At 52.6% G+C, this 14,267-nt stretch overlaps 1 protein-coding gene across 5 annotated transcripts in view; it reads right to left on the minus strand.

Moving 5' to 3' along the window:
- SPECC1 (sperm antigen with calponin homology and coiled-coil domains 1) overlaps positions 1–14,267 on the minus strand; it is a 243,189-nt gene that overhangs the window by 213,781 nt on the left and 15,141 nt on the right. For 4 of the 5 annotated variants that reach the window (XR_010729589.1, XM_066264351.1, XM_066264355.1 and 1 more), the window contains exon 1: positions 8,825–8,963. The exons of the other annotated variant lie outside the window; for it this stretch is intronic. The gene's annotated coding sequence lies outside the window, so the exon portion shown is untranslated. Of the gene's footprint in view, positions 1–8,824; positions 8,964–14,267 lie in introns of those variants that run through there. 5 annotated transcript variants of the gene reach the window in all.

Genomic DNA, 14,267 nt, shown 5'->3' on the forward strand with positions numbered 1-14,267 from the left:
TGTGGGAGAGGAAGAGAGAGAGAGAGAGAAGGGGGAGGGCAGGGTTGGAGAAGCAGATGGTTGCTTCTCCTGTGTGCCCTGGCCAGGAGTCAAACCCAGGACACCCACATGCCAGGCTGATGATGAACCACTGAACCAACTGGCCAGGTCCCCTAAATGGCCGGAAGGCAGAAGCTTCATCCACAGGGGGCAGACACACACACATACACACACACGTGTGAATGGGTCATCAAATTATAATATATCCACACCTGGCAGAACACAACATAGTACATGCTTCCATTGATATGAAATCTAGAAGAGGCAAAAATAACATAGAGTGGCAGTGGTGAACCCGTGTCTGCCTGGGGTCACAGGGTTGGAGGTGGGGGCGGTGGCCTGGAAAGAGACCTTCCATAAAGAGACACAGAGGAAACTTTCTGGGGTGACAAAAATGTTCATTATCTTGATTGTGGTGCTTGGTGGCTCCGCAGGGGCACACACGAAGCCAAAGTCCCCGAATCACACATTCAAGACGGGCATCCGCTGAGACTCGGAAGCCAGGACATGAGGAGGATCCCATCCCTGTCCCTTCGCCCCCTCTGTACCTAGCCAGCCACCAAGTCCTGTCACTCTGACCCGAAAACCTCGCCCAGATCTTCCTCTGCGCCTTGTCCCCGAGCCGGACAGGCGGGCATGACCGCTGGTCCCCCACCTAGACTCAGACCGCAGCCACCGCCATGCTGCTAGGAAGTAGGCTTCCTGGAAACACATGTCCACTCACGTCCGTCCCCTGCTCATAAACCTTCCACCACCACCACCCTCTTCAGGAAGAAGACCACATCCCAGGTGCCAGGCATCTCACAGCCTCACACCCACCTGCAGCCCCTCTTCCCCGTTCCGTTCTCGCCCACACGCATGGCCGAGACCCGCTCCCGCACCGGGCTCCCCGCAACCCACCGCGGTCTCGCGCGACTCCGGGCCTTCGCACGTGCCACCCCCCTGGCTGCACCTGCCTCCCTGCTCCCTCCGGCTCGGGACTCCCAGTCGGCGTTCCAGGCAAGGCGGAAGCGTCCTGACCCGGGAGCTTTCCCGGCTCGGTCCGACCCAGCCCAGGGTTGGGCGCCCATCCTCGGAACACAGGCATCTGCAGTTGCTACAACTGGTCTGTCTGTCTCTCCCCGAGGCAGCCAGGGTGGGCATCCTGGTTTTCACCGCGGGGTGTCTGGCACCCAGCAATGGATCACTGGCACACAGAAGGGGACTCAAGTCCTGTTTCTAGGTGTTTCGGAGGAAGGAAGGAAGGAATACCAAGGCGCAGCGTGTTAGTCCACCAAGGGGCTCTGAGGCAGCAGAGCAGGGAGGGCCTGGAGTTGAGCTGTTCTGGGCTGCACTGTGCCCTTCCCCCCAAAGTCCCGTGCTGGATGAAGCTCTCACCCCAGCACCTCCGAGTGTGATTGTATTTGTTGATAGGGCCCGTACAGAGACAAGATAAAAAGAGGTCCTGGGTGTGGGCTATCATCCAACGGCAGGTGCCACAGGAAAGGAGATGGGGCCACAAACACAGACAGGGACGACCGTGTGAAGACACGGGGAGAGAGGCCGCGGAGGGAGCCAGCCCTGCCCCCCGACACCTCCCTCCCGGGCTCTGAGCCTCCAGTGCTGTGAGGAAACCGATGTCCACTGTTTAAGCCACTCGGCCTGTGGAACACACACAGCTCAGAGGATCGGGAGGCCTTGCTAGGTGGCCGCTGGAGGAAGGGGCGTTCCAGGTGAGCCGTGCGCGGGGAAGGCGCGGGAGGGCGGGTGCAGGTGACCCACAAATGGAGAAGGGTGGGTGTGGCTGCCAGATGTGCATGGAGAGGCGTGGTCTGGCCGCACAGACAGCACTGGGGTGAGGGGCGGGCGACAGGCCCCCGAGGGCCCGAAAGCCAGGTGAAGGGGTCTGTATTTCACGCTGCAGGTCAGAGCACCTCATCCTGATGGGACTGAGGCAACTCAGTATTTTCTGTGACCGAGGAAGCAGCGGGCTGGCATGGGGCAGGCGTCCCTCGGGTGGGCCCCACGGGGAAGGGCTGGAGGTCCCCGGAGCTGCGTGTCCTCGACAGGTCGTACAAGCTGTGGAAGCCGCCCAGAGTTGTTCCCTTAAAAGTTCTATATGTATTTTAGCCTGACCAGGCAGTGGCGCAGTGGATAGAGCGTCAAACGGGGTCACAGAGAATCCGGTTTGAAACCCTGAGGTCACCAGCTTGAGCGCAGGCTCACCAACTGGAGCGCGGGTCGCTGGCTTGAAGCCCAAGGTCGCTGGCTTTGAATTCAAGGTCACTGGCTTGAGCAAGGGGTCACTTGCTCTGCTGTAGCCCCCGCTCCCCACCCCCGTCAAGGCACATATGAGAAAGCAATCAATGAACAACTAAGATGCTGCAACTATGAGTTGATGCTTCTCATCTCTCTCTCTTCCTGTCTGTCTGTCCCTATCTGTCCCTCTCTCTGTCTCTGTCAAAAAAAAAAAAAGAAGTTGTATATGTATTTTAACATGAGAAACTCAAGATCATGCTCTGTGGCTCTTCCGTAAAAAGTTAGAGCATTGTTGACCAGAACAGCAAACAAATACCGGGCCCCTGGTCATCAGAAGGGCCATGTGCCACTGGCTCTACGGCCAGGCTGCGTTGCTCACCCTCCACGGGTTCTCCCAGCTCGGGCTCAACCTGCCCACAGCGCCCCCCCTAAAACACAGGTCAGCGCCTGCCACCCCCTTGCGCAGACTCTTCCAGTGGCCCCCAGAGCCAATGAAATCCCAGCACCCCCATCATGTTTCACATGTGCACCTGCCTTTCCCCCACTACCCCAGCCTCCCAAGCTGCTCCCCGTCTGTCCCGCCCTTCGCTGCACGGGGGACAGGAAAGTCAGGCCCAGAAGGAATCGTGGAGGGGGGGGTCAAGCAGCTGAGAGCTGTTGTATTCATTAGTTCACTTGGGGAACACCCGCTGTGTCTTGGACAGGGTGACACTGCGTGCCGCAGATAGGGATGGGTACACAAGACCCCCCGCGCACCTGGGGTTCATGATCCGGAGCACGTGACTGTCAGACAGCCCCCAAAGTACAAGACTTCACCCGGGAGGAGGAGGCGACTGCTAGGAGGGGTCACGTGGCGCTATTAGACCTCGTCCTGAGGGAAGCCCGATCAAGTCCCGGAGTCAAGCCTGAGAAGGTTCCCCGGGGACAGGACCTTCCCAGGAAAACAGGCACTGACTTGGTGTCAAGGGGGAGGAGGACATCGACGGGCAGAGGGAAGAGCGGGGCAGGGAAAAGAGACTGCGGGGGCGGGGCGGCACCTGGGGGGACGCAGAGACCCTCGGGCTGCAGGGAGAAAGGCAGGGGTGGGGCTCAGGACGCCACGGTGGAGCGGGAGCAAAGGAAGGCCCTCGCCAGACCCCCTCTCCCCGCCCAGAGCCCATCCGAGGGACGGCCAAGGAGATGGCCAAGTGGTCAGCGGCCCGCGTCAGCTCACACACTGCTGTGTAGCCTCTCGCAGGGCCGGCGGCTGAGGCTCCTAGGAAGCCCTTCCTCGACTGACGCTCAGACCTCAGCCCCGGGACCAAGGACAGACCAAGGACGCCCTGGGCGTCCGAGAGGTTCTCAAGCCCCCAGGTTCAGCCAGGACTTCCGTTTGCGACGCAGGTCCCCATCATCACCCTAAGAGCTCATCGTCTGCGGACTTCATCCGCTGCATCAGTCCCTCCCGGACTCCTCGGGCGACTCTCCCCAAGCACCCCCCCGAACCCCCCCATCTACGTCCTTCAGGCCTTTGTGGAGGTGGCAGGCACAGTACCGGCACCGGGCGTGCTCCAGCCCAAACCCTGGATATGACAGTATGGACGTATCTGGAGATAGGGTCTTCCGGAAGTCGTTTAGATTAAACGAAGTCATCAAGGTGGGACCCTAATTGGATTGGATGGTGGGCTTCCTGAAAACTTTGTTTTTGTTGGTTTTTATTCTTTTTAATACTTTTCAGTATATTAAAATTTTTTTCCATGCCAAGACAGTAGGACAAATACTGTGTAAGTTGAAAATGTACATTTAACATCATAATTTCTTTGGCACAAAAAATACAATATCCTTGCATGTTGCCCAAAATAATTATAGGATTCAGGAGGGTTGTGACAGAGGGGCCCTGCCTTCCTGGTTCCCACGTGTCCTAAGCAGACCTCACTCTGCTGATTGCACAGAATAAATAAGTCCTTCCCCGCCCCCCCTTTATTTATTTATTTATTTCATCTCTTTCTTGTGGTGTCTTCCCTGAATTCGCTAACAAATAAGAGTCATTTCTACTGGCTAAATCTCTACACCTGATACCTTTCCTTCCACAAAGAGCAAACCTTTTGTGATCAGAGCAACCCTGAAGGCCCTTATGGACCATGTTACAGAGGTCTGCCTTCATTCTGAATAGCTTCCCATTTTAATTTTTAATTTAGCATGACTTCCTTTCTGTTGTTTCTCATTCACAACTACATGACAAAGTTTCTTTTTTTAATTTTTTTTCTTTTTTAAAAAAATTTTTCTGAAATGAGAAGCGGGGAGGCAGACAGACAGACTCCCACATGTGCCTGACTGGGATCCACCCGGCACGCCCACCACCAGGGGGTGATGCTCTGCCCATCTGGGCCGTTGCTCTGTTGCAACTGGAGCCATTCTAGCGCCTGAGGCAGAGGCCATGGAGCCATCCTCAGTGCCCGGGGCCAACTTTGCTCCAATGGAGCCTTGGCTGCAGGAGGGGAAGAGAGAGACAGAGAGGAAGGAGAGGGGGAGGGGTGGAGAAGCAGATGGGCGCCTCTCCTGTGTGCCCTGGCCAGGAATCAAACCCAGGACGTCCATGCCCCAGGCCAGTGCTCTACCGCTGAGCCAACTGGCCAGGGCTTTGCAAAGATTCTTGTGTCAAAATATATATGTTCATAATGAAAGCCGGCTCTGGGAACTCAAATGAGTCAATGACAGAATGTCAGCCACGGCAAAAACCTGTGAAAAAGAGGAATTAAATGTCTAAAACCTAGCAGACAGTGGTCCCAGCGAGAGGAAGGAGGAAATGAGAGCAGGGGTGGAGAGAAGGGAGCAGGGGTGGAGAGAAGGGGGCAGGGGTAGAGAGAAGGGGGCCGGCGCGATGGGACCAAGCAGAGGTCCCGACAGGTGGGACGTGCATGTGGCTGACGGGGAGGAGCCCTGGGAAAGGACGATGATGCCCCACCACTGCCCCTCTCCAGAACAGCCTCGCCCTGGCCGCCCCGTGGAGCGCCTGTCCATCTGCAGGACCTCTTGTCTTTTACCACCCACAGCCCCCCTCGGGTAGCTCCAGAACTAAGTGTGAACCCCGCCACATGAGAAGAAGCCTTACGCAATAACATCTGTACGAGTAGAAAGAAACACCGAGGTTGTAAGTTGTCTCAGGACACGGGGTCGAGCCACGCTCTTCTCTCCTGTCTATGCGTACTCCGGGTTTAGAAAGACCCGGGCTTCCATCCCAGCAGCACCCCTCTACCCGCCAGTCAGTGGGGCCGTGGCCAAGTGACAGCCCTTTGGAATGTCCCCGTTTTGTCACCTAGAGAGAGTGCACACCGTAACTGTAACCACCTCGTTAGAGGGCTGCGAGAGTCACACCACATAAGCTCGTGAAGAACTCAACGGTTACACCTGCCTGCCGCAGGGTCAGCGCACTCAAAAAGGCCATTTCTATCACTGAAAAAAAAAAATGTAATGATTTAAAAAGTAAAACTGAACTAAGGGGAAAAATATATTTCGCATGGAGTGTTTCTTTTTTTCTTTCCAACGGCGAGTTTTAGTCTTGTTGATGATTTTGACTCCCTCTACTTTTGTGGGTTCCTCCCACTGAGAACAGACAGCCCGTCAGTAAACATAACTTGGCGAACGGAGGAATGGAAGGAAGCGAAACACCTGCCGTAAACCAGAACCGCGTGCGAACATATAGTCCATGGCGCTGAGCTGCCCAGGGGCCAACGGAGCCACCTTGGGAGGGCGGCGGCCGGAACAGCCCATGCGTTCTAACGGGGGAGGGGACAAATAATCACATTTCTTTCTTTCCTTCTTTTGTGAGAGAGAGAGAGAGAGAGAGAGAGAGAGAGGAACAGATAGGAACAGACAGGAAAAGAGAGAGATGAGTCGCATCAGTTCTTCAATGTGACTCCTTAGTCTCTTTAGTTGTTCATTGATTGCTTTCTCAGAGGTGCCTTGACAGGGGGAATGGGGACCTACAGCAGAGCGAGTGACCTTTTGCTCAAGCCAGCGACCATGGAGGGGGTCATGTCTATGATCCCATGCTCAAGCCACAACCCCGCGCTCAAGCCTGCGACTTCTGAACCTGGGTCCTCCGAGACCCAGGCCGATACTCTATTCACTGCGCCACCACCTGGTCAGGCAGCAAATCACATTTCTTGAGTAAACATATGGCCTTCCTATAAGACTGAGCTAAATAGTTTATTTTAATTTATTTTAATAAGGAGTCAGCTCAATGTGGGAATAAAAAATGAAATAAAACCCCTACACTTAATTTCTAGAAAACAGAGTGGTGAAGAGACATTCTGAAGTACATAAACTGAGCCAGTGGTGGGATTCATCCGGCTCATACCAACCAGTTCGGCAGAACCGATACCTAACGTTTTGTTGAGTTCGGTGAACCGGTTGTTAAAATGGCACTTGTCATCAGGGTTCTCTCTAAGGGAGGCGCCTGGGCAGCCCCCCAATGTGCAGATCACCAATGGACATCCCTCATTCTTTTTAATGTCCATCTGTACAACGGTGTGTTCTAAGTGCCTTTAGGCATGTTCATTCATCCCTGGGGGCAAAAATTTTAAGCGAGGATGCCAATCAAGAAGCAATATGGAAATATCTTAAATCACAGTTTTATTGTTCTTTGTCAGGTATTATTTAATACTTCTTTTTTTTTTTCGTGAAGTTGGAAATGGGGAGGCAGTCAGACAGACTCCCACATGCGCCAGACCGGGATCCACCCGGCATGCCCATCAGGGGGCGATGCTCTGCCCATCTGGGGCGTCGCTCTGTTGCAACCAGAGCCATTCTAGCACCCGAGGCAGAGGCCACACAGCCATCCTCAGTGCCTGGGCCAACTTTGCTCCAATGGAGCCTTGGCTGCGGGAGGGGAAGAGAGAGACAGAGAGGAAGGAGAGGGGGAGGGGTGGAGGAGCAGATGGGCACTTCTCCTGTGTGCCCTGGCCGGGAATCGAACCCGGGACTCCTGCACGCCAGGCCGATGCTCTACCACTGAGCCAACCGGCCAGGGCCTTAATACTTCTTTTTTAAAATTTAATTTTATTTAAAAAAAATTTTTTTACTCATTTTAGAGAGGGGAGAGAGAGGGATAGAAAGAGAGAGAGAAAAGGGGGAGAAGCAGGAAGCATCAACTCCCATATGGGCCTTGACCAGGCAAGCCCAGGGTTTCGAACTGGGGACCTCAGCATTTCCAGGTCGACGCTTTATGCACTGTGCCACCACAGGTCAGGCTTAATATTTCTTCATTAATATTTTAAAACTCTTTCTTATAACATAATATAGTTTTGTGTACCTCTTTTATGGTTCTCATTTAAGTATCAAATCCATGAAATAATAAACTACCTTTTGGTATATCCATTTTTTATACATACTTAAAACGGTCATTAGGGCAGAGAACCAGTTGTTAGAGTGTTTGAATCCCACCCCTGGTGTGAGCCCCTTGCTGGGGGAAAGAGGGGCGGGGACAAAACACAGCCTACGCCCAACCAGGCAGTGGCGCAGTGGATAGAGCGTCGGACCAGGATGCGGAAGGACCCAGGTTCGAGACCCCGAGGTCGCCAGCTTGAGTGCAGGTTCATCTGGTTTGAGCAAGGCTCACCAGCTTGGACCCAAGGTTGCTGGCTTGAGCAAGGGGTCACTCGCTCTGCTGAAGGCCCGCGGTCAAGGCACGTATGAGAAAGCAATCAGTGAACAACTAAGGTGCCACAACAAAGAATTGATGCTTCTCATCTCTTTCCCTTCCTGTTTATCTGTCCCTATCTGTCCTTCTCTCTGACTCTCTCTCTCTGTCTGTGTCAAAAAAAAACAAAAACAAACAAAAAAACCCCACAGCCTACACAGAAACCATATAAGTGACTCTCTAGAAAAGCCTCCGTCTTTGCCGTATCTTCGACACTCTGCCACCTGAGCCACATCAGCACAATGTCTGGCCCAGAAAGTGAGCACCGGACATGGTCAGGCCCTCTGCAAGATGGTAGGGCACACTGGGAGGTTCCGGTCTTCAAGGGGAGAAGGCTCGAGAACCTCCTGGGGGCTGAGAACCAGTCAGGTGGGCCCCTCAGTTCCCTCCACAGGACTTCCCAACCTCTCGGGCTTGGGGGAGAAGAATGCACAGAAGCAGCCCTATTCACCTCAGTGGTGAAAAATAGGTCTCCGCCCCGCTGGTAATTACTACCCACAGAGAGGCTTTCTTTTCCAAAGGACTTTGTACAGTTTAACTTGAAGTGAGCATGAATTATCCTTACTTTGCAAGATGAAAAAAATATTAATAACAGGCAGAGTGAAAAGACTATTTTTTTTCCAAGAGGTCAGAAGAGAAGTTTCCAATGCACTTTTAGCCCCAGCTCCCCTCAAAGTATGTGTGTAGCGTGAGCCCATCGGGTCCACGCACTAAGTGAATGCATTGGCCGTGGCTTAGTCGAATCAAGATTCACGGTGGGGGCACGGAGACCTGCAGCAGAAGGACGCCTCCCCTCCATGCAGAGCCGTTCTTCTAAGATTTTTTTCCACCCCCATCTTAGATAACAACCGAGACCACGGAACTTACTGCAAAACCAGCCGCTCCTCACGCTTCTCTGGAGCTGCTGACCTCGATCGGCAAGTCAGCGGCACTATTCTGGGGTTTGGTGCCGGCCGGGGAGGAAAACCACACGGAGGGGGCCCAGGCAGTGAGCATTTGAGCAACGCCTCACTCAGGAAGCAGGCAGCCTCTGCTGGCCCTGACCTCAGCCTCTCCTTCCCCTCCCTCCGCCTTCCTCTCTCTCTCTCTCTCTCTCTCTCTCTCTCTATCTCTCTCTCTCACACACACACACACACTCACACACTCACATACACACTGGGCAAAATCATTTCTATCCTATTGACTCCTGAACACTCAATGCATGTCTCTGTAAAACCATGAGAATTGAAGATGTTCTCTGTACGACTTAGTTTCTTGCTGCTTGCCTCCTGAGATATCCAGCAGTTATCAGGAAACTAGCCTGACCTTCAGAGGCGCGTCTGCCCCCGAAGCCTCAGGGCTCTCTCGCTGGCCGTGGCCGGTGCCCTGTTGCTGAACGTTCTGGGTGGCACAGGGAACTGAGGTAACAACAGTTGGGAAGGATTTCAAAGCAGGCAGGTCTGTTAAGCCCACCCAAGGGAGCTCAAGGGGAAGGTGTCTTCCAACACCCCGGTGATGTGTTACCATTTCTTTCTCATTTGAAATAAATGCTTGCTTTCGTTCCTAGTTTTGAATTCAGAGAGCTCCAAAATGACACGAGCACTCTCACAGAACCTGGGGGTCCGTGTCCAGTGCCGCTACGGGGGTGTCTACACGCCCCAGCGACAATGAGATCTGCAATAAAGGAGCAAACACGCTGGGCAGAAAAACGGTAAAAAGAAATGGGAGGAACTTGGTGCAGGTCAACAAGCTACCCGTGTTCTATCCACACTCACCAAACACCCCAGTCCTCAGGGCGAGGCTAAACGAAGTCACAGCCGTGAGTTGCAGTTTTACCGGATAACAGGTGTGCAAGGCAACCACGTAGCTCTCACGTGGCAGAGAGCTCTCGCCAGACCACAGTGTGAGCGTGCAGAGCCTCAAGGACACTGACCCCTGGTTTCATCGCAAGTCCGACCCCCATAAGCACGCTGCCCATTCTACCCGCCGACCACAGTCTAGAGTTGTCCTCACGCAGCCTGGCGCTGGCCTCTGTCTGCCAGGGGTGCTATCACACCTGTGGCCCCTACCCCCACCCCGCCTCCGGCAAACGGGGCCACCTTCGGTAGCTCCCCCTCTTTGCCTTGAAGAGAGCAAGAGACACAAAGCCTGGAACCTGCGGTCACTGAGGAGTACTCATCCTCGTGGGGGTCGGGGGGCATACAGGGACCTCCCTTATCTGAGTGTTCCGCCAGGGCGTGGCATCATGGCACCGACACGAGGTGGCAGTGCTGGGTGGGGCTCTGCAGGTGACAGAACTCCACTGTGACCTTGCTTAAGCAAAGAGCAAAGTTACTGCTTGGCTGGCTGGAAAGTCTAGGGATAAATTCAAGCCGGTTTTAAGCCAGCTAGACCAACAGGTTCGAATATCATCGGGAATCTGCTTGTCTGAGCCTTTCAGCTCTGCTTCGCTAAGTTTGCTTCATTCAAAGACAGGTGCTCTTGGGATGGGAAAATCTCTTCCAGGAGCATTCCAGGACTAGAGTTTTTTAGAACTGAAGATTCCAGCAGGATGACACACCTCAAAAAAGAACCCCAGGGTGATGCTCTGTCTAACCTAGTGGCCAGGGAGCGCTACCTGGGTGACTGGCACCTCACTAGTTCACAAAACAGTTCACAAAAGGAAAATAAAAAATGCAAGACAAAAATGTAACAAGCTAGTCGCCCACGAGTGCCTTTTATTTATTTATTTAAAAAAAAATTTTTTTTTTCTTTTTCTGAAGCTGGAAACAGGGAGAGACAGTCAGACAGACTCTCGCATGCGCCCAACTGGGATCCACCCGGCACGTCCACCAGGGGGCGCATCCAGGGCGTCGCCATATTGCGACCAGAGCCACTCTAGCGCCTGGGGCAGAGGCCAAGGAGCCATCCCCAGCGCCCGGGCCATCTTTGCTCCAATGGAGCCTCGGCTGAGGGAGGGGAAGAGAGAGACAGAGAGGAAGGAGAGGGGGAGGGGTGGAGAAGCAAATGGGCGCCTCTCCTGTGTGCCCTGGCCGGGAATCGAACCCGGGACTTCTGCACGCCAGGCCGACGCTCTACCACTGAGCCAACCAGCCAGGGCCTACTAAGCCTCTCATGTGATCTTATCTTACTTCTCCAATTGGACTGCCAATCTATTAATAGAGGATAAACACAAAATTAACTGGAGGAACAGCCAGTTAACAGTGCTTATGTCTGTGGCCAAGCTTCCGCCAACCTGATAGTGCAGCCACAGAGGGTCCCAGAGCAGATGTGCAGACCCCTGGGTCAATCCAGGGCTCTCAGGAGCTGACCGCAGGGGATACATTTCTTGTTTAGTACTTAGAAAAGAAATTCATGGAGACAGTAATCAGTCCTAGAAAAAGTTTGTTAAAAGGATTAAAGTCTTGGCCCTGGCTGGTTTGCTCAGTGTTAGAGCATCGGCCTGGTGTGCAGGAGTCCCGGGTTCGATTCCCAGCCAGGGCACACAGGAGAGGCACCCATCTACTTCTCCACCCCTTCCCCTCTCCTTCCTCTCTGTCTCTCTCTTCCCCTCCCACAGCCGAGGCTCCACTGGAGCAAAGTTGGCCCGGGCGCTGAGGATGGCTCCGTGGCCTCTGCCTCAGGCACTAGAATGGCTCTGGTTGCAACAGAGCGACGCCCCAGATGGGCAGAGCGTCGCCCCCTGGTGGGCGTGCCGGGTGGATCCCGGTCAGGTGCATGCAGGAGTCTGTCTGACTGCCTCCCCGTTTCCAACTTCAGAAAAATATAAAAAAACAAGAAAAAAAACCAACATAAAAAAAAGGATTAAAGCCTTACATGGAAGAATAGAAACCATGCCCTGGCCAGTTTGCTCAGTGGATAGTCAGCCTAGAGCACATGGATGTCTTGGGTTCAATTCCTGGTCAGGGCACACAGGAGAAGCAATCATCTGCTTCTCTACCCCACCCTTGCCCTTTCTCTCTCCCTCTCTCTCTCTCTCTCTCTCTCCCCATCCTGCAGCCATGGTTTGATTGGTTCAAGCACATTGGCCCCAGGCATTGAGGATGACTCCATGCAGCCTTAGCCTCAGGCACTAAAAATAGTTCAATTGCAAGCATGGCCCCAGACAGGGATTGCTGGGTGGATCCTGGTTGGGGTGCATGCAGGAGTCTGATCTTCTATCTCCCCTCTTCTCACTTGGAAAATAAGAAAAAAAAAAAGAAATCCAAAAACTTCTGCAAATAAAAAATACTACACACAAGATGTAAATACTGATGACCGGATGAGACCAGCATCTGAGCATAACCTTTGGTTCAGTTATTCCATTTACAGGATTGTATCCTATGAAAATAACCATGAATGACTACAAGGCTATATGTACAAGGTATACAGTTATTATTATTTTTTTTTTGTATTTTTCTGAAGTTGGAAACCGGGAGGCAGTCAGACAGACTCCCGCATGCGCCCAACCGGGATCCACCTGCATGCCCCCCAGGGGGCGATGCTCTGCCCATCTGGGCTGTTGCTCTGTTGCAATCAGAGCCATTCTAGCGCCTGAGGCAGAGGCCACAGAGCCATCCCCAGCGCCCGGGCCATCTTTGCTCCAATGGAGCCTCAGCTGCGGGAGGGGAAGAGAGAGACAGAGAGGAAGGAGAGGGGGAGGGGTGGAGAAGCAGATGGGCGCTTCTCCTGTGTGCCCTGGCCGGGAATCGAACCCGGGACTCCTGCACGCCAGGCTGACGCTCTACCACTGAGCCAATCGGCCAGGGCCTATACACTTATCTTTGATTAAAGCAATGACAACAAAGAAAATAAAAGTCTAATTGGTTAGATCATGGTATATCCACATAATTAAAGACTATGCAGCCACTAAAAGTGACACTATGTCAATATTCTCTATGATATAGATGCAACAAAATAACCACCAAACCAAATATAGCTATATATAAAATATATGAAGGATTATACACCATAACCAAGTGGGATTTATCCTGGGGATTCAAGGTTGGTCCAACATATGACAATCGATGTAATACAGCACATTAGCCGAATAAAGGACGAAACCACAGGATCATCTCAAGAGATGTGGGAAAAGCATCTGACAAACTCCAATGTACGTTCACGATAAAAATAGTCCACAGATCGGGAATAAAGGGGAATTCCTCTACTTGATAAACAGGAACTACAAAACACTCTAGCAATGAACGATATACTTAATGGTGAAAATCTGAAAGTTTCCCTTTAAGAACAGAAACAAGATAAAGATGTCTTTTCTCACCACTTCTAGTCAACATTACAATGCAGTCTTTAGCCAGGGACATTAGGCAAGAAAAAGAAAGAAAAGACATCCAATTGATATGAAGATAAAACTATATCAGCAGATGACATAGTCTTGTAAGTAGAAAATTCTAAAGCATCTACAGCAACAAAACAGCTAATAAGCTTGTTTAGCCAGGTTGTAGGATACGAAAATCAATGTTATTTCTATTCATTTGCTACGCCCAATCCAAATGTATTAAGAAAACAATCCCATTTACAATAGTATCAAAAAAGAATAAAAGCCTGACCAGGCAGTGGCGCAGCGGATAGAACGTCAGACTGGGATATGGAGGACCCAGGTTCAAGACTTCGAGGTCGCCAGCTTGAGTACGGGCTCATCTGGTTTGAGCAAAGCTCACCAGCTTGGACCCAAGGTCGCTGGCTTGAGCAAGGAGTTACTTGGTCTGCTGTAGCCCCACGGTCAAGGCACATATGAGAAAGCAATCAATGAACAACTAAGGTGTTGCAACGAAAAACTAATGATTGATGCTTCTCATCTCTCTTCATTCCTGTCTGTCTGTCCCTATCTATCCCTCTCTCTGACTCTCTCTGTCTCTGTAAAAAAAAAAAAAAGTGGCCCTGGCCGGTTGGCTCAGCGGTAGAGCGTCGGCCTGGCGTGCAGAAGTCCCGGGTTCGATTCCCGGCCAGGGCACACAGAAGAGGCGCCCATCTGCTTCTTCACCCCCCCCCCTCCTTCCTCTCTGTCTCTCTCTTCCCCTCCCGCAGCCGAGGCTCCATTGGAGCAAGGATGGCCCGGGCGCTGGGGATGGCTCCTTGGCCTTTGCCCCGGGCGCTGGAGTGGCTCTGGTAGCAACAGAGCGACGCCCTGGAGGGGGCAGAGCATCGCCCCCTGGTGGACAGAGCGTCGCCCCATGGTGGGCGTGCCGGGTGGATCCCGGTCGGGCGCATGCGGGAGTCTGTCTGACTGTCTCTCCCCATTTCCAGCTTCAGAAAAATACAAAAAAAAAAAAAAAAAAAAAAAAAAAGAATAAAATATTCAAGACACATAGTTAACAACATATGTGCAAGATTT

The sequence above is a fragment of the Saccopteryx bilineata genome, chromosome 2 (assembly GCF_036850765.1).
Source record: "Saccopteryx bilineata isolate mSacBil1 chromosome 2, mSacBil1_pri_phased_curated, whole genome shotgun sequence".
Taxonomy (NCBI): domain Eukaryota; kingdom Metazoa; phylum Chordata; class Mammalia; order Chiroptera; family Emballonuridae; genus Saccopteryx; species Saccopteryx bilineata.